We start from the raw sequence: 21,497 nt of genomic DNA, 5'->3' as shown, positions 1-21,497 counted from the left end.
TAAAATCCAGCATCCTTTTCTAATTAGAACACTGAAGAGTATAGGCATAGGTGGCACCTTTCTAAAACTGATTGAAGCTATCTATGACAAACCCACAGCCAATATTTTACTGAATGGAGTAAAACTGAAAGCTTTTCCTCTTAGAACTGGAACCAGACAAGGTTGTCCTCTGTCACCTTTACTATTCAACATAGTGCTGGAAGTTCTAGCCAATACAATTAGGCAAGACAAGGAAATAAAGGGAATCCAAATGGGAGCAGAGGAGGTCAAACTCTCCCTCTTTGCTGACGACATGATCTTATACTTAGAGAACCCCAAAGACTCAACCACAAGACTCCTAGAAGTCATCAAAAAATACAGTAATGTTTCAGGATATAAAATCAATGTCCACAAGTCAGTAGCCTTTGTATACACCAATAACGGTCCAGATGAGAAGCTAATTAAGGACACAACTCCCTTCACCATAGTTTCAAAGAAAATGAAATACCTAGGAATATACCTAACGAAGGAGGTGAAGGACCTCTATAAAGAAAACTATGAAATCCTCAGAAAGGAAATAGCAGAGGATATTAACAAATGGAAGAACATACCATGCTCATGGATGGGAAGAATCAACATTGTTAAAATGTCTATACTTCCCAAAGCAATCTACCTATTCAATGCCATTCCTATCAAAGTACCTACATCGTACTTTCAAGATTTGGAAAAAATGATTCTGCATTTTGTATGGAACCGGAAAAAACCCCGTATAGCTAAGGCAGTTCTTAGTAACAAAAATAAAGCTGGGGGCATCAGCATACCAGATTTTAGTCTGTACTACAAAGCCATAGTGCTCAAGACAGCATGGTACTGGCACAAAAACACAGACATAGACACTTGGAATCGAATTGAACACCAAGAAATGAAACTAACATCTTACAACCACCTAATCTTTGATAAACCAAACAAGAACTTACCTTGGGGGAAAGACTCCCTACTCAATAAATGGTGTTGGGAGAATTTGATGTCTACATGTAAAAGACTGAAACTGGACCCACACCTTTCCCCACTCACAAAAATTGATTCAAGATGGATAAAGGACTTAAACTTAAGGCATGAAACAATAAAAATCCTGCAAGAAAGCATAGGAAAAACACTGGAAGATATTGGCCTGGGGGAAGACTTCATGAAGAAGACTGCCATGGCAATTGCAACAACAACAAAAATAAACAAATGGGACTTCATTAAACTGAAAAGCTTCTGTACAGCTAAGGACACAATAACCAAAGCAAAGAGACAACCTACACAATGGGAAAGGATATTTGCATATTTTCAATCAGACAAAAGCTTGATAACCAGGATCTATAGAGAACTCAAATTAATCCACATGAAAAAAGCCAACAATCCCTTATATCAATGGGCAAGAGACATGAATAGAACTTTCTCTAAAGACGACAGACGAATGGCTAACAAACACATGAAAAAATGTTCATCATCTCTATATATTAGAGAAATGCAAATCAAAACAACCCTGAGATATCATCTAACCCCAGTGAGAATGGCCCACATCACAAAATCTCAAAACTGCAGATGCTGGCGTGGATGTGGAGAGAAGGGAACACTTTTATACTGCTGGTGGGACTGCAAACTAGTACAACCTTTCTGGAAGGAAGTATGGAGAAACCTCAAAGCACTCAACCTAGACCTCCCATTTGATCCTGCAATCCCATTACTGGGCATCTACCCAGAAGGAAAAAAATCCTTTTATCATAAGGACACTTGTACTAGACTGTTTATTGCAGCTCAATTTACAATTGCCAAAATGTGGAAACAGCCTAAATGCCCACCAACACAGGAATGGATTAACAAGCTGTGGTATATGTATACCATGGAATACTATTCAGCCATTAAAAAAAATGGAGACTTTACATCTTTCGTATTAACCTGGATGGATGTGGAAGACATTATTCTTAGTAAAGCATCACAGAAATGGAGAAGCATGAATCCTATGTACTCAATCTTGATATGAGGACAATTAATGACAAGGTTATGGGGGGGGGAAGCAGAAAGAGGGATGGAGGGAGGATGGTGGGTCCTTAGTGTGTGTCACACTTTATGGGGGCAAGACATCATTGCAAGAGGGACTTTACCTAACAATTGCAATCAGTGTAACTGGCTTATTGTACCCTCAATGAATCCCCAACAATAAAAAATAAAATAAAATAAAAAAAAATGAATACAATAAATATTAGCTAAATGGGTAAAGAAATAGAACACTCAGAGTGAAACAATATTTTGAGTGTGATCATTGTGAAGAGCACAAACACAGTTTCCAAGTACCTGCCCCTAATACCTTCCAAGCAAGTGTTCTCGGCCTCCTGGACAGCAGCTGTGCAGCTGAGTCTCTGAAGTAGGGTCATTTGTTTTATTATTCATCACGGAATGTACCACTTTCATCCTTTTCAGCTCCTCAGAGGGGAGACTAGTGAATGACAATCGCAAATTTCTTTTAATTATTTTCTATCTTGAAAAATTACTTAATTATAGAAATTTCCTCTAAATAAATATGCATAGCCTTCCTGGAATTTTCTCAGTTATTGTGTTATTGTGCCAGGAAGGTTATATTAACCAGTGTGATGAAAATATGTCAAATGGTCTATAAAACCAGTGTATGGTGCCCCATGATTGCATTAATGTACACAGCTATGATTTACTAAAAAACTTAAAAACGTAAATATGCATACATTTGAAGGAATTGTGTTGTCTTAAGAATCATTGCCTTGTTGAAAATGGAGCACTCGGAGAAATAGTAGTTACTGTCTGTTGACTTTGGTTCTAATTTTCCTACTTACCTGTGAGGTATTAAAGAGACTCTTTGTTCAAGCTTACTCAAATTAATTAACAAAACGGTTGGCTATGAGAGCTATGTTTAACAAGGGAACGATATTCAGAACTGATCGTTTTTCCATTCTATTCATAGAAAATTATCTTTTCTGTATTATATATTTTTCTTTTTTTATGAAGTCATATACACATAGATCATGAATAGATTTACGCATATGTGGGGTACAATGTGTTGACTTTTTTTAATACAATGTGAGATGGTTACATCAAACCAATCAACACAGCTTTCACCTCATTTACTTGATTATTGTGTTAAGACATTTATGTTCTACACTTGACAGATTTGACTTGTACCCTTGTCATTTGCTCCATAGGTGTGGTCCCGCCTTTTACCCTCCCTCTGCCAAACCTCCCTCCTCCCCTCCCTTCCCATCCATTTCTCTCCGTCATCCTGGGCTATATAGTTGTGTTCTATCTTTCATAGAAGAAGTGTGCATAAATATAAGTTGTGTGAGTAAATATAAGTTGGTTTCATAGAAGTACTGAGTATATAGGATACTTTTCCTCCATTCTTGAGATAATTTACTCAGGAGAATATATCTCCTGAGTGCGTATGTTGATTTAAAACTGAAACCAAATACATGACTGTGGCATTGTTCATAACAGCCAAGATGTGGAGTCAGTGTATGCCCCTAGTGCATGAAAGAACGTAGAAAGTTGATATACACACAGAGAGAAAGGTTACTAACAGATTACTTTAATAAGGAAGGAAATCTTGTCATTAGCTACACCATGAATTAACCTGGGGGAATTGTGCTAAGCGGAATAAGCTAAGCAGAGGAAGAGGAATACGGCGTGATTTTATCCCTATTTGGATTCTAAAAATGTCCCACTCAGGAATGTGGAATAGAACGGTGGCTGCCAGTGGATTCAGGAAAAGGGAAGTGGAGATATGTTGGGTGCAAAGCTTCAGCTGTGCTGGATGAATAATTCTGGAGACCTGAGGTATAACTTGATTATTACAGTGAACGCGATATTGCATACTAGAAATTGGTTAAGATCTTAAATGTTCTTATCACTGACGCACAAATTGGGAAGCACATAAGGTGACAGACATGTTAATTTGATGATTGTGGTAATCATTTCAAAGGTATTTACATATGTATGTATATAAGAAATATATGCAATTCTTATTTGTCAATTGCATTTTAATAAGACTGGAAAAATACATAAAAATTAAATATAATTTAATTACCCTGATCCTTTCTAAAATTCACTTAGCCTGCAGGCAATGAGATTTTTTTTTTTTAATTTTCACATATAAACACATGTTCATTAGGCTTCCACTTTTTGCCTTCACAAAATTAAAAAGCCTTAAAATTTAACAACAATAACAATGTTTAAGATAGGGACCAGAAACAAAAACCTCTCAAAGAATGAACGAAGACAAGTACATTCAGAAAAGAAATCAGACAATTTCTGCAATGAAGTATTAAGCAACAATAATAATAGTAATGCAAAGAAAGTAACATTCTATTGTCAAAGGAGAGTATGTCCATTATAGAATGCTTTGACTCTGAGATTCAGTATGGAGTCATCAATTAACTTTCTTCTTCTTATTTTTTCCCAAAGTATCAAAGAATAGACAACTAATATTTATAAATAAAAATAAAAGATAATTTCAAAAAACAGATCATGCCAAATCTTATAGACAATAGAAAAAGAAGAAATACTTCAAAATCATTCTACTTAATCTGGAAATTTCCAATCTTAAATTGGAAAAAATATATTATTATAAAGGGGAAATTACAAACATAATTCACTTACAAATGAGGATGCAGTATCCTGTATCCTAAACAACAGATAAACAAGTTGAAGTAAAAATGAATGTTTAAGTAATGTACTGTAGTCAAAATCCAATCAAATTTATGTGAGAATTCTATTATTTTTCTTCACAAATGGGAAAAATGCTACTGTACATATTCCAGCTCATGAAACTTTATTGGGCTTGTTTGCCCTATCCAGTTTTCTTGTTTTTGTGCTTCATACTATTTGGGGTTGGGATATTTTATAAGAAATTGTTTATTTTTAGCTTACATAATAACATGAGACGTTAAGATTTATGAGATGAGGTATGTATAGCCCTTAGCAGAATACCTGGTTTATTGTAAGAGTGCAATAGTATTCATTATTAAATAGTATTTCTTGGGTTGTTATTCCCAAGGGCCTAATTGAGCAAGTAGAGAGATCTTTTTGGAACATTTTTTTAAACATTTATTTGCAAAAAGCATCTTAAAGACATTTTTTCCAGTTTGTTACAGTACCTTTCATGAAAAATTATTAAACTAATTATTTACTTAATAAAATATTTGCATGTTTAAGAAATTTCTTCAAAACAAAATGTATTGTATGACTATTTGTCCAGATACTGGAAATAGCAAATATTGGATTAGGTTAACCATGGGCAGAAGAATCCAGTTTGATAATCTGGTTAGTAACATAATAACGGTGTATCCACGGTGATGGTTAAGAATCCCAATTATGCCTGGTGTCATCATTAAGGACATACACTTTGTAAGAAATTTTTTTTTTTTTTTTTTTTTTTTTGCCTGGGGCTGGGTTTGAACTCACCACCTCCGGTATATGGGGCTGGGGCCCTACTCCTTTGAGCCACAGGCGCCACCCTAAGAAAAAAGTTTTAAACATTTTTATGTAATTTAGTGTAACAAATATAAAAGACCTCATCATAACATAAATCTCATGCTCAACTCATCAGCTTGAAATAAAGAAGGAAGGAAATGGATTAGGAAGACAATGGAGGAAGTGGAAGCCATGAAGGAAATAAGAGGAGAAAGAAGGGAAAAAACAGGGCGGCGCCTGTGGCTCAAAGGAGTAGGGCACCGACCCCATATGCCGGAGGTGGCAGGTTCAAGCCCAGCCCGGCCAAAAACTGCAAAAAAACAAAAAAAAAGGAAAAAAACAATACGAGTACCACTGATGATGAGAAAAGAAAAGAGCCTTGCTGGAAGGCTTCAGCGTGTGTCACGGACTTGGAATGGTCCTTAGGAACTGTCCGGCTCTCCTTGGAAAATATTTTAACAGGTTTTTAAGCAAATTTTGAAGACTTTCCTAATTGTTGAAATAGCCTAATTATACCGACTTGAGAAGGCGTTGCCTTAATCAAAGTGAGGCATTTTCTAACCAGCTGTGATGGTTTTTTGATATATTGAATTGGCTAGATTTGGTCTCTGGTTGTTGAATTGAACAGTAATCCAGGTAGGTTGTACATGTGGTTAAAGTCCATCATCAGCTGAGATTTTCCTAAACAGTCTGGGTGAGCTCAATTCAATTACTAAAGGCCTTATGAGTAGAGAGGAGGCTATTCTGATGGGAAAACCATGCCTGTCCTGTAGGATTTGGACTTAGCCGTTCAGGCCTCCCACTGTGTAAGTCTAGTCCTGGCAATAAAACTCTCAGTGTACACTTCCCAGTGGTTCTGTTTCTCTGGTTGAGCCCTGATTGATACACCTACGAAGCATTTGTATTTGTATATGATATAAGTAATTGTGTGGATTAGAGTTCAGTTAGTTAAGAAATGTGTCCCAAGAAACTATCTGAAACCACAAATCTCAGAGCCACTGTAAAAAGAGCAGCTCCAATGCTAACATTTCTGGCTTTATCCCTTTTATCTTCCTCCTTCTATCTTGTACGTATAATTATTTTATTGTAACAAGGCAAAGGTAAGCTGCAACGCGAACATGTCGCATGCAACTTGCAGGCCCAGAATGTATTTCAAGTATACCTTACCACTTCATAAGCACATCATGTGGTCATAATATAAATATATATAAAATGCACAATGAAATATGTAACAGACATATGCATGTGTGTGTGTATGTAACATATATAGAGAGGGAAAGAGAGACACAGAGACTTGACTCCACTTTCCTCCACATACCATCCTATTTCTCTCTTCTTATGTATAGTGAAAGACCGCGCCATAAAAATTGCTATTTTTACCGCAATACCCCATTTTGAACTCCTTGGAATTTTTTAGATCTTTTCAATTAGTTTTTTCAATTAGTTTCAAATGTTTGTTTTAATGACAGACATGTGAATGTCTTAAGAACGTGAATAACCACTTTGGTGAAGACAGCAATCCACTCATTCTCAGCCCTCATTTACTTCAACAATCAATAAGGAATTTAAAATTTCAACATAGAAGTGGGAATGATATGAGAAGTATACAAACAAATGGCTGCTAAGTATATGAATAAATATAAATATTTCGACCCATAAAATGTCAAAGGGAGATAATTATGCACTCAAGACATTTTTACTTTTCAAACCAGCAAACTTTTTATTATTTCCAATGATAACGCTCATTTTTCATAGGACTGCATAGTGGGTTTGCAATAAATATTATTACCTGACACAGAAACTTAGTAAATGAATTAATGTAATGCACATGTATACTACAGGTGGGTGTGTGATTTTTAGAGTTCTTATTAAGAGTAATTAAAACATAGATATATAGAATCTCAAAATATTTTTTAACTTGAAATTTGAATTTCAGAAAATTGTGGAAATGTAGAAATAGCTGAGTATGTGATCATGTTTATTGAACCATTTTAAAAAGCAAAAAAGAAAATAGAAAAATTAAATGTCTATTGAGTGAAGGGTGGTATTAGAAAAAGCTACCAGTCAGAAGGAGTACATTTCTCAAGTTGGAATGAATTTGCTGTGTTCCAGAAACAGAAAGAAAGGCCAGAGTAGCTGGGAAATGCATTTTGGGGAAGAGTGTTATAAAATGAAAGCAATCAAGCAGGTCTTATAATGCATGCTAAAATACTGGAATGTCTCCAAAAAGCAATGAGAAATCATTGAAAAAAAATTTAAGCTGGGGATTGTGAAATAAAATGTGCATTTTCAAGTACTATTCTGGTTTCTGGGAGGAGAATAGATTGCAGAAGAGTCAAAAGAAGCTGAAAGGAGACAGAATATGCCGCAGTTCTGCAGGTACAGAGCCATCACGTTTGTTCACTGATTTGTTTTCCATCTCCTGGGCCCCTGCGTGGAAAACTGCAATTCTGTACCCTCACCGTTAACTCTTTGTGGACCATGTGTTCTTCATAAAGGTGCATACGTCCTTTCTAGGCCCATGTCTTTAATTTCTGGTTTGAACACCCCCACCCCTTCACATTTTTCTTACCATAGTGATTGAGGGAGAAGGTGATGCCTTATGCTGATGGGGACACAAGACTGAAGCATCCTGGGTGGGGTTATTTGTGGCGTGGGGGCAAAGTTGTCTGACAGAGTCAACTGAATTTACAGCCAATTTTGAAAGAACAAAAAATAAATCTTTGTCTAGGCTCTGAGTTTGGGGAGTTAACTTATCATAACTAGTACATCAAATGAGGGAAGGTACTAGTTTCAGTTTGTTGGGAAAAGAAAATTCTGAGAGCAGATGAAACAACCTGGGAAGTCAGCTTAGAGGGAGAGGCGAAGACAGTCTGGTTCCCCCCACCCCGGCATTCCTGTGCAGGGTCCAAACTCAAATGCTGTGGGGCTGGCACATAATGTAAGTGAGGCAGACAATTTTGCCTGATAGGATAACGGGCTCCTGATTGCCAGATTTTGTTTTCTATAAAGAAAATCTTTAGATGAGTCTGTATGAATTTGTACCCTTTCATTTTTAAAAGTTACCGATTCATTTTACTAAAAATAAAAGAAAAAATAATCGGTCTCTTAAGTGAGACAAACCTGGTGGCTTGATCTATAAACGTGTGGGCCCAACTCACATCATCTCATCCTCTGAACACTTCCTATTTTGTCCCAACATCATTACAATTTTTTCTGACTTAAGCCAGTTCTTTTGTACCAGGTGGGCCCGTGAAATACGGGAATGAAAAAGAGCATGAAAAGTGCTGATGCTCGTAGACTCGCAGAGGGAAGGAGACCCAGGAGGGCACAGTCACAGCGGAAGGAAGTTGCCTGGGACCAGAAAGCCCTTTCAGGAGCAAGTGCAGGTATCGCTGGGCCTGCACTTGCTCCTGGAAGGGCTGAAGGGCTGAATGTTGAGAAAATTCAGGAAAGAGAGACCAAAAGAAAGAAAACCAAAACAGACGTTGTTTACAGACAACTGGTCAAAAATGAATGATTTCCTCAAGAATCTGCTGTGATTCTACAAAACCTAACAAATAAAACAGGGAAGAGGGTCACCTGATGCTAATAATGACTAAAGCTGTGATAGCTAGAATTCTGGGGTTTTGCTGTGAAGATGTCATTCCTATGCCCTGGTGTGTGTGTTGGGATCACTTCTGAGCATCCGCTCCTGTGCGTAACTTCTCCATCCTGAGTATGTAGTGATGTAAGTTTATTATACACTAAGGAACTAACGGAGAATGAAGGGACAGAGCCTTGTTCCAAGGGCCAAATACTCATTGTGCAATATCTTTAATTGTTAGAAATGATAGAAATAGAAATGTAATGTTGCTAAAATGAACATTTTCAACAGCTCTTTCATATAGACTCCCGTGTCCCTGGTCGACAGGGAATTGGAGTGGTGGGAAATGGAACACAGAGAATTTGCTAGTGTGACACAGACAGGCAAAAAGGAACGTGAAGAGGAATTAAAAGGCATAGAGGGGAGGCTGAGGAGCTAAAAGAAATTGAATAAGGTTTATAGACGCAAAGAACAGGGAGAAGGGAGAAGCAGACACCAGTGCAAAAAACGCTGATGTTATTTCAAAATAGAGCATCCAGCTTCTCAAATTAACTGTCCCTAATGAGTGCCAAGTGAAACAGCAATAAGAAAAATTTACATTACAATGTAGTGAACATAAAAATCATTACAAAGAAAAAGAAAATCCCAAAAGATCTGAAAATGAATGCAAAGTAACCTATAAGATACGTTAATGAGAGAAAGATCCAAAGGGGGGGGGGAGAAAAATATGATTTTAAATTTAGTTTTGGATGCAATAAGGTTGGTCAAAGTCAGAAAATAGGTGGCCCATTTGGCATCGTTTCCCAGCCTTGCTCCAACAGCAGCCTTGCTGATCCAGCCATGGAGCTTTCCCCCAAGTTGAAGTGCGGTCTGGGCACTTTCCCAACATTGCACTTGGCATTGAGGTGAACCACATTTTCCATACCAGAATGACTGGTAGGATATGTGGAAGCTGCCAGATTTTCAGGCAGTTACAATAAAAAGTGTCAACTCTTGAAACACATTCTTCTTAGTAAACTATCTTAAGAATGGCAAAGAAAGTATCCAATGTACTCATACTAGTATGAAACCAATATGCAAACAACTACATGCCCATATGAAAGAAAACACACAAATATAGTCCAGCAAGGGGGAGAGAAAAGGGAGTAAGAGGCAGGGTGATTGGGGGAATCTCACTTAATCTGCACAATGTGGGGGTGTTCAGCACGCCCCAGGGTGCAGGGCTCAACTACAACCTGAACTTCACCTCCGAAGTGAAAACAATGTAACCTAAACATGTGTACCCTCATATTCATCTGAATTAAAAAAAGAAAATCAATAGATTCAAGGTATGGAAAAAAAAAAGTTTCAACTCTGTGCAAAAAACCCAGTTCTATGGTAATCATTAAATAGAAAACTATATTTTTATTGTAAAGTCAAATAAGTTTTTTTCTGAAGTGACAATAATAAAACTAAATTTTATGCAAAAATATTGCAATCTATTCAGAAACTCCCTGAAAGTTCAACTTTTGCTATCAAGTCCACATTAATGTAACTTTTTTTTTAAATTTGTCTTACATAACTACTCACTGTCTAGGGGAAAAAAGTAATAGTAAAATATATCCAAGCACCTGCACTTTACGAAGAAACAAGCAAATCAACTTATTTCTCCAACCGTACATAAGTTATTGTTTTTAGATTATTGCTTCTAAATTAATAAAAATACGTAATAATAAAGATGGGAAAACTCTATCCAAGCATAAATGCAATGTATTCTGCAGGTAATATTCTGCAGGTCATTTTCATAACCGTGTGAACTGTAGGTTATTAACACAAAGCAAGAGTGAAAACTGAGATTGCCTAATAGCGTTTTCTAAGAGAGATAAGAATTTTTTTTTTCCTAATAGAACATGCTTTATGGAGTCTCAGTTTTTATTTAGGAGTAGAATTTGTATGTGTACCACCAATAAATGTGATTTAGTCCAAAGGGCTGTAAAAAGCAATCCTCAAATGATGTGCTTTTTTATTTGTAAGCAATTTATTGCATGTTTTACATGGTCTATTTGTTTTACTCTTCAACCTGTCCTTTGATTTGAAATCAGAATTCTTTCTGAAAAATGAAATAATTCAATTAGCTCAAAGTTCTCTTTGCCCTGCCATTTATTTTTGTCAATGAATCATAAGTCCTTTGAAGATATGAAAGAGTAGATGTCGGGTCAGTGCCTGTAGCTTAGCAGGTAGGGCGCCAGCTACAAACACCAGAGCTGGCAGGTTCAAATCCAGCCCGGGCCTGCCAAACAGTGACAGCTACAACCCAAAAATAGCCAGACATTGTGGCGGGCACCTTTAGTCCCAGCTCCTTGGAAGGCTGAGCAAAATAATTGCTTAAGCTCAAGAGTCTGAGGTTGCTGTGAGCTGTGACGTCACAGCAGTCTACCCAGGGCAACATAGTGAGACTCTGCTCAAAAACTTAAAAAAATTTAAAAAGAAAGAGTAGAGGTCTAGGAGTTTAATTTATGTGATTAATTTTTCAAGATTTGAAAACAGTCTAGGTGCAGTGGTTCAGGCCTGTAATCCCAGCACTCTGGGAGTCTGAGGCAGGAAGATTGCCTGAGCTCAGGAGTTCAAGACCAGCCTAAGCAAGAGTGAGATTCCACCTCTACTAAAAATAGAAAAATAGAAAATTAGCTGGTTGTCATGACCTGTGCCTGTAGATGAGAGGATTGCTTGAGCCAAATTTGAGGTTGCTGTAAGCTATGATGACTCTTTGGCTCTCTACCCCAGGCAACCAGAGTGAGACTCAAAAAATCTTTCAAAAAAAAGATTTAAAAATAATTTAAAATGGAGAATCAACCTTGGTAGAGGGCATGAGAGACTAGAGCTTGCCTGTTCTGTCATCAACTAAGTAATTTTGCAAAGCTAAATTGTAACACCTGTACTGTGATTGGAGCTGAGCTTTGCTTTCCTTCTAGCACTAAAATTCTGTTTGTCAATGTGGTCACATTGTGGAATGACAATTTTTCAGCAGCCTGATGACTTATAGCACAACGTTTCAAGTAATGAAAGCCATCAAAGGATTCTCACAGAAACAATTTTTGGCACTTTTTACTGCTTATTGGTGATTTCTTGACAGATGAGTTCATCAAAAGTGACAACTAACAATTAATTGTACTTTTCTTTACTATAGATTCAAAGAAAAATACTGGCTGCAACCAGCATTTAAGACCCCAGGAAACACTGTTTTCCTCTTAATAAAGCATAGAATTTGGGTTTGCCAAAGCAGCATGGGTTAATATTTTGATGTGCATACTTGAACAGCTTTGTGAAGGGCTGGAATGAGCCCTTGAAATAATGAGGACTAAATAGGTGTTGTGCAATTCGAGTTTTCAATTATACTTTAAATCGTTCTTTCATAAGACTGTATAATTGTGTATTATTTCAACTTTACTTCATGTACTAATGTCCTTTCACAGGTAATTTTAAAATTTTTAGAAAATTGATTTTCAAACATTGAAAATATCAACAGTTATCCTACAGTATAAAATAGCACATCATGGAAATTTTACATGGTTTAGACTTTGATGAGGTACCTTTGATGATATGCCAAGCACCCTGGAGTGGGTGTCCTCCACGTAAAAGTTATTATTGAAAAAGCAAAGGTTACGGGCCTCGGTCTGTGGGAATGGGCTGCAGGCACTTTGTGCACACACACACACACACACAGATATTTAAATGCAAATATCCATTGCCGTGAAATATTAGTAATATTCAATTTTACTTTATTTTAGAGGCTAGTAACAAAGTCAGAAATAAATTCAAGAATGAGGCTACAAATAAATTTCTACGTAGTTCTCCATAGCAAAAAGATGGAAAAATACAATTTTATAAAATCTGATAACATTAACATCTTTGTTAGGTCTTAGAATCTATGAAGAGGAATGGAGGATAGCAGATAATAAGAAAATCTGGTTCATCAAGTGTTAATTAAAGTGTTCCAGGCGGTCAATGACTTCTTGTACCCATAATTCTATCGACAGACAGTGATTTATAAATGTAAATCCTCATTGTTACCAAACCTCTCGCAGCAATGTCTTGATTTGTTCTGTGTTTTCTGTCCCCTCTTCTCTTCTCATACACAGATCACCCAGGGGAATACACACAGGTTCACACAAACACCAGCAAGGTGGAGTCCACATGTCTATCTTAATACAAACCCTTTGTGATTGCATCTTATCTGAAACCATAAGAGGGTTTCCCTGGTAGTCAGTGTACACGGCACCATCTATGTTTTGGGCTCACTGTTTGTGCCCCACATTTCCACGGCACCTCATAAATGATCCACCTCCTTTTCCATCAACTTTGAAACAAGAACGCATCAGTAATAATTCTCAAGATTAACTCCATTCATCTATTCTTTGTCTAGAGCTTTGTTTTGCAATGTTTTTTTTTTTTAAATCTCACTGCACAATTGAACCTATAGTTAAACTTCCTCTGTACACATAAATTACATCGATAGAAACCAAAGAGTAAAAAAAAAAAAGAATATGCTTATGGTGCTTTGCACTTCTTTCAGAAATAATTTATGATTTTTTAAATTATTGTTTCAGGTTAATTTGAGGATACAAAGAATTAGGTTACAATGTTTGCATTTGTTAGAGTCCCTCTTATAATTGTGTCCTGGCCCCCAGGAGGTGTGCCGTGCCCCCTAACATTGTGCCCATTAAGAGGGAGCACACTCATACCGCCCGCCTCCCATAATTAATGATCTTCAAAATTTTTCACAGCACACCAGAGATCCTCTCGTGGTACAGCGGTGGAAAATCACTGCTCTAGAGGAAGCCAAGAAGTCTTGCTGGAGAATCTTTTGTTTCTCTCCTTAAAAGCTGTATTTTTTCCTTTTGATATTTTTTCTCTTGCTTGTATGATGTTGATACAAACCAACACCAGGAATTTAGCACCCCACTGACAGATGCATACAGATCCTACAAGCAGAAATTAAACAGTGAAGTTAGACACAATTCTAGATGAACGAGCTTAACACATGTGATATATGCAGAGCATACATATTATGTATATTCAACATAGAGAACTTTCAACCCCGGTACTACCAAATACACATTCTTCTCAATAGCTCATGGATCATTCTCCAAGATTGTTTCTTCCCAAAAGAAAAAAAAGTCATTTTAGCCTAAGGACACTCGCACACAAATTCACAATCTCAAAGACGTGGAAACCATCCATGTATCTCTCAACCCAGGAAGGGAATCATAAACTGTGGTCTACATACGCCCTGGAATACTGTGCATTCATTACAAAGGTGGAGATTGTGTATCTTTGGAAACAACCTGGAGAGATTTGGAGAACATTCTCCTAAGGAAAGCATCACGAGAATGGAAAAACAAGCATTGCGTGTACTCAATATTAAACTGAAACTAGTCATTAACTACTACAGGGCCACGAGAGAGAAAAACTCAATTAATTTAAAGAAATGGGGAGGAGCGGAGGAGGTTCACTAAGTTTCCACACATGCGGCACAATGCAGGGTCTGTGGCACCTCTCCTGGGTGAACAGCACAGCCACAGCTCCGCCTTTCCCTTATAAGTGCAAATAGTGTAACCCAATCACATGTTCCTCATATTAATATGGAATAAAAAAAAATTTGCTTCATTCTAAAGGATAATGCCCACCAAATTATAATTTATGCTTCCTTACCATGCGTAACGTATGTTGTACATCATTTCCTCCAGGTGTTTGCAAGTTGATAATCTGTGTGCTTCACGAAATTTAACATGGTTTCTAAAGTACTGCAAATTCTTTCCCTGATCCTGATCCTCTATTCCAGGCCCAAGAATAACACACAGCAAACACTGCCATTCATTAACTAAAAGTTATTCAATGAGCTATCTTTTAGACCCACAGTTTTATTATTATAAATAATTGCTGGATATACTAAGTAAACACAGAACAATAAAAGTCTATAAAAAATATTAAAATTAAATTAAACTCCTATAATGAATGACAGCTAAAGGATAAGAGTGGATTATACTACGGGGAGGCTGGCACCAGACATGGAAATCATTTTTCAGTTTTAATATTCAAATCATGTTGTAAAACCTACACATGCCTTAGGCCTTTAGCTATTTTATATTGACATCATTAATCCACATGCAGCATTTTGGTGTCACAAAACTCTCAACACTCCTTTTTTGAGACAGAGTCTCACTTTGTCGCCCTCAGTAGAGTGCAGTGGCATCACAGCTCACAGCAACTCTTGGGCTTAAGCGATTCTCTCCCCTCAGCCTCCCAAGTAGCTGGGAGTACAGGCACCTGCCACAACGCCCGGCTATTTTTTGTTGCCATTGTCACTCTTGTTGTTTAGCTGGCCTGGGCTAGGTTCGAACCCGCCAACCTCAGTGTATGTGGCTGGCACCGTAACCACTGTGCTACGGGTGCTTGGTATCACAACACTCTTTATCATATAAAGCTATTTGATGCACTTGATTTTCATTTTTCTCCTTCTCTCGCAAGGGGCGAGATCTCTGTACTGTTTGTTTTCAGAACAACTTCTGGGCTTGTACATTGAGGGCTGTTTCAGGGGAGAAAGAATGGTGTTAATCTACTGGTACTTTCTGTGTGTTGTGAATATAAGACAGATCTTCCATCAGTGTTCTGGAAAAAAAATATCCTGGGAATCGTAAATCCAGACACTAGCACCTACAAAGATCATTGGCATGTGGATGACCACGGCCAGCTTCCATTCGTTGGCCCAGCAGGGGGACTGGCTGAGGGCAGCCTTAGCCATGTCTCAGGGGGAAGGACAATGTCACATCTTTAATCGAGTTATCTGGACAAAATATGGGGCACCCATAATAGAGCCATGACCTGGGCTCAAAACAAGACCAGAGTTATGAAGGAGGAATGTCTCCCTATAGCTTGTAATCAATTTTAGAAGCTCTTTTAAACCCATTTCTCTTGATCCAGGCTATGTGTTTTAGGCTACAATATGAAATGAGAGCAGAAGGGGAGACCTTGTTGGCCTATGAATGGAGCTGGAGCTTGAAGAATCAATATTTGTGTGAATATAGAATACAGGAAAAGATAGTTACATTAAAAATACAGTGATTTATGCTTATCTAAGATTTTATAGTTTTGTAGATTGATAACTCATTTATTAAAAAAGTTAATCTTCCTAATCCCCTTAGAAGTAGATGTCCTTATTCCTACTGTGTAGATGAGGGCGAGTGCATAGTATTCCAGGGTATACATATACCACAATTTATTAATCCATTCATGCGTTGATGGGCACTTGAGCTTCTTCCATGATTTGGCAATTACGAATTGAGCTGCAGTGAACAATCTGGTGCAAATATCTTTTTTGTTTGTTTGTTTCAGTTTTTAGCCGGGGCTGGGTTTGAACCTGCTACCTCCGGGATATGGGGCCGGGGCAATACTCCTTTGAGCCACAGGTGCCTCCCTGGTGCAAATATCTTTGTTCGAACTTCTTGATGTTTTCTAGCAACCCCTCATCCAACATATAATAAGTTTGGATGAAAACTAGCCTCATTTATTACTTTAATTCTGAGGTAAAGGTAATTAACTCAAGAATGAGTTAATTCTGCCTTTTATATGCTGTAGTTTCATACCACCCCTTCTTTATCAGACCCTTGGAGTCACTCCCACCTTTCCCATCTTCCATGTCCCCTGACCAGGACTAGCAGAGTCGGCCAGGACTCCGGGTCACAGTTCTGTTCCCCATAAACACTTAATCAACATTTGTTCTGAATAACTGACCAAACTGACAAATAGGTGCATTAAAAGTTTTCTAAAGTAACTTATTTTGCTCCTTTTCTTTGTTTCTTTGTTTCTTCTATTACTTTACACAGGTATCTTGCTGTAGGTAAGTTGGCAGTCATAGGCCTCTATTTCTGGAAGACCCCAAATTTAAAAAAAGTTATTAAACTTAAAACCAGAGCAGCTATTTATGGCTTCTAAATGTGCATGAGTGCAAGTGTGGACATGTGTTTTTTACTTATACTGGGGAAAATAAACAGCTTTGTTCTTCCTGTCAGTTTTCAAAAACTCATGAGAAAGTAAAACAGTTAATTTCAATAATCGTTTCTCTGTGTCGATAGAGTGTCAGTGTCAATGTTCTTTAATGAGAAGCACTAAAAATGTTCTTTGACTAGGTAAAGTAATGATGGGCCCTGGTCCTGAGGGAAGGGCGCTGCTGAGAGCTGGGAAAAGCCTCGAGCTGGGTGGAGACCAGCAACCCGGCAGAGAAATTCTTCCTTAGACAGATGATGGTTTAGACACACTCTTGCCTATTTTTGGTATTTTGTTCTGTGCCCGTTTTTGTGTTTAATTTTAATCACAGAAATAGAACTCAAGTTCCACCTCTTAGCTTGTGAAATAATAAAATAACAGCTGTAGAAAAAAAACTCATGAGCAGAAGTAATCGGGCACTGGGCAGGAGCAGAAATCAAAGTCAAAATACCTGTATTAACTAGAGGCCTTTAGAAATTCGCAGAATGTTAGAGATGGATACAGCTAGTTTTGTTTAAATCTCAACAGATATGATGACATTTGGTGACGTATGAGTCACGTTTCCCTGGCTGATTCAATAGACATCATAAGATGGTTTGATCCATCCCTGTTAATTGGCTATAATTCAACAGATGTTCAGATTGGTTAAACATCTTCAGTCTTTTGTTCACTTAGGCATTTAATGTTTTTTGGAGAGGCTAGTATGGAAAAATGCCGTGGAGAATGGGCAGGTTAATCAGACAGAATTCTTCCGATAATGCATATATATTATAGTATAGAACATTCCATAAGCATATCAAATGAGGAGAAAAACAAACAGTTAAGGAACACAAAAGGGGGCACATTAAATGCTACAGGTATCTAGAAGATGGAGAATTACTTCTAGGAGACCTTGTTACAAGAGTCTGCACTGGGCTGTGGAGAATAAGAAAGAATTTAAACACAGGGGACAACAGGAAATTCATTCTGCCTGGAAGGAAGCCCAAAGCCCTGGGTAGAGAAAAATGCTAAGTGGAAATGGAGCACCCTGTAGTGTGTGAGGAAGAAGAATCCCACACTGTAAGGATAGAAGGAGTCAGTTTCAGAAGCCACAATGATCAGTCTTAGAAGCCCTGTCTCCGGCCAAGAATAATTCTTCATAGGTTTTGCTGAGTGTGGGGTAAGGGTGGTGGGAACTCATGGAACTCATCTTCAGCAACATAAACATTTTAACTGTGTGCTGAATATTTTGCATGAAAATGCTTGATGAGCTGTAATAAGGTCCTGGAAGACACACTTGAATCAGGGGCCTTGCTGAAGGGGCCTGGGGGTGTGACGTGTCAGGAATATTTAGAAATTAGACTGTTAGAAATTAGATGTGCACAGCAGTGAAAGCTAGTCTTCCCTGAGGGGCTGATGGTGAATCACAGGAGTCATTCTCCACATCACCGTTTCTTTTATCTACCATCATTAATCTGTAAAATGGATACTTAATCTCTTCCCTGTTTTCCCTCTTTAGCAGGACCAGCCAGGCCTCTCACCTGGGCAATAGCTGCAGCCTCCTGTTTTCTCTGATTTCACCCTCTACAAGCTTAAAAAAAAAAAAAGTAACTGAAATTATATAATTCTCCAGTGTAAATACATCAATGACTTGCCCTTATACTGGCAATAAAATCCTAATTTCTTGCCATGGAGTAGAGAGCCCAGCCTGACCTGGTTCGTGTAATTGTACACATTCCTTTAATTAATGTGCCTGTTCATGTTCTCACCACACTGGCCCTTTTTCTGTTTTGGAACATTGTAAGCCTTTCCCCACTTCTGGGACTTTCCATTTTTTCTTTTTTTGCCTGAAAAGCAACTCTCTCTGTTTTTTAAGCCTTGTTGCATAGCCGGCTCTGCCTCGTTCTCTGGTTGTAGGTACAAATGTCACCTCTTTAGAATTACTTCCCTGGTGGTTTTACCTATAGTACTCACCTACCTTAGTCAATTCTGTTTGCTGTACCAGCATCCTAAACTGGTGGCTTAAATAACAGACATCTATTTCTCACAGATCTGATAGGTGAGGAGCCCAAGGTCAAGGTGCCCCCTTCTCCGTGTGCTCTCGTAGACTTGGCTCTGTGTGTGCAGATGGAGATAGACCCTTAGACCTAATCATCTCCCAAAGGTCCCACTTCCTAACACCATCACATTTAGGGTTTGAATTTCAACATGAGAAATTGGAGCAGGGGAATCAACCTTATGTTCATAATACGACCCCACCCCAGCTTTTTATTCTTTATCATATCAACTTAAAAATATTGCACGGCAGTTATCACAATTTTCTCTCTGACATCGCTGTTTCCCTTCTGATTAACATAGTAATATGTGTATAAAACTATCTTATCCGTATGTTTGGTAACTTCCTTAAATTTCTTTTTTTTTTTTTTTCAAACTGCATAACGGTCATAAAAAGAAAGAATCTTTTTTTTTTTATTAAGTCATTTGTACATAGATCACGAATACATTTATGCCATTATGTGATTCCATCTGTTGATCATTTGTACAAATTGGAGTGCTTACATCCTACTAATCAACATAGCCTTTATTTCATTTACCAAATTACAGCATTAAGACATTTGTGTTCTACACCTGATAGATCCAACTTGTGCCTATGGAGCAATATGCTCCATAAGTGTGGTCCCCCTACTAACCTTCCCTCCCTTCCCCTCTCCGTCCCCTTCCCTCCTTCATCCTGGGCTATAGTTGTGTTTCCTTTTTCATATACAAGTGTGAGTGATTATAAATTGGTTTCACAGTAGTACTGAGTACATTGGATATTTTTTTTTCCATCCCTGAGATATTTTATTAAGAAGAATATTTTCCAGCTCCAACTGGCTTAATTTTCTACCAGGGTTTACCCTCATGTTTGGTTCTAAGTTATATCCAAGGAACTAGAAAGTTGCCAGGCACATAGGAACTGTTCATTAATCATTTAAAAGCTGCTGTGACACATTCTGTCTGAATGCCCAGGAAATGTGCTGTCTTTAATGGAAGTGAAGAGCTGGTGATAGAAAGCTCATTAGGGAGGTAAAGTAGCAAGGTATGTGTGAGGCACACGGGTTAACAGAACCATTTTAGCACACAAGCTTTACAGACACAAAGCACCGTGGAAATAGAAGGTGAATAAAGCAGCTGCCCATTCTTGGTGTTGCCCACGTCACCGCTCACAGCTCTGTGTGTGGCGGTCACTCCACTGATGCACTGGGTCCCAGGTGCCCGGAGAGCCCTAAGCAAGCGTGAACTCATGTCAGAGAAGAGAACACACCTCTCGGGTTGGAAGAATGTACATCCACAGAAAATGGACGGCTCACTCGAACAGGTCATGTGAGGGGCCATATAAAAAGTGTGGTTTTGGGCAACGCCCATAGCTCAGCAGTTGCAGCACCATCCACATACACTGGGACTGGCTGGGCTCAAACCCAGTCTGCTAAACAACGATGACAACTGCAACAAAAAAATAGCCAGGCGTTGTGGCAGGAGCCTATAGTCCCAACTACTTGGGAGGCTGAGGCAAGAGAATTGTGTAAGCCCAAGAGTTTGAGGTTGCTGTGAGCTGGGATGCCACAGCACTCTACCCAGGGCGACAGCTTGAGACTCTGTCTCAAAAAAAAAAAAAAAAAAAAAGTGTGGTCATGCTGAACGCAGGGTAGTGAAACACAGTGGGACCTGTCACCAGGCAGACATCTGCAAGAATAATGGGAGAAGTAGTTGCCTGGATGCAGCTACGTTATGTTTAGCGGAAAAGTAGCTAGCAAAATAAACTTGCTCTTTTGCCCCTGGTGAGCAGCTGACACTCCTCACTGGCCAGCCCCAGCAGAAGTAAAGGGTAAGAGAGCCTTATGCTTTATTCTGTAAAATTCTTCCTTCTCGGAGACAGAAAAGAGTTAAGGAGCATAAAGTTCTAATATTTTAGTCTTATCTACATCCACAAAATCTAGAAAAATGCCTTTCACAGAGTAACTATTCATTAAGCATTTTAAAAATAAGTAGATGAAGGATTGCAAATGTGATGTAATCATACAAAGGAAATTTTTGGAATGCTGTTACATGATGGCCTGTAGGAGTGGCCGGGGGAATGGTGATATTTACGGGGATGTCTTAGCGTGCCTGAGAGAAGAGTGAAAATTATCTAACTCAATTTACTTTTCATTACCTGTTCACTAATTCAATAATACATTCCCGCAGTTACTAGGTATAGAGTACCTGCTACAGGCAAAGCACTGTTCAAATGCTTTGCAACCCAGTGACATATAAATAGGAAAAATAGGTTATTTTTTCAGCATTGCACACATACCAAATTTTGGACCTGGGGCTTAAACTCACATTGCTCCAATTCTGACGTCAGTGTTCTCAACAAGGGAATATCCCCCCCCCCTTCTCTTGGAACACCTATCCCTTTTCCCCTATG

This window comes from Nycticebus coucang, chromosome 10 (genome assembly GCF_027406575.1).
Source record: "Nycticebus coucang isolate mNycCou1 chromosome 10, mNycCou1.pri, whole genome shotgun sequence".
Taxonomy (NCBI): Eukaryota; Metazoa; Chordata; class Mammalia; order Primates; family Lorisidae; genus Nycticebus; species Nycticebus coucang.
The sequence above is the reverse complement of the archived record's forward strand: the minus strand, read 5'-3'. Positions refer to the sequence as shown.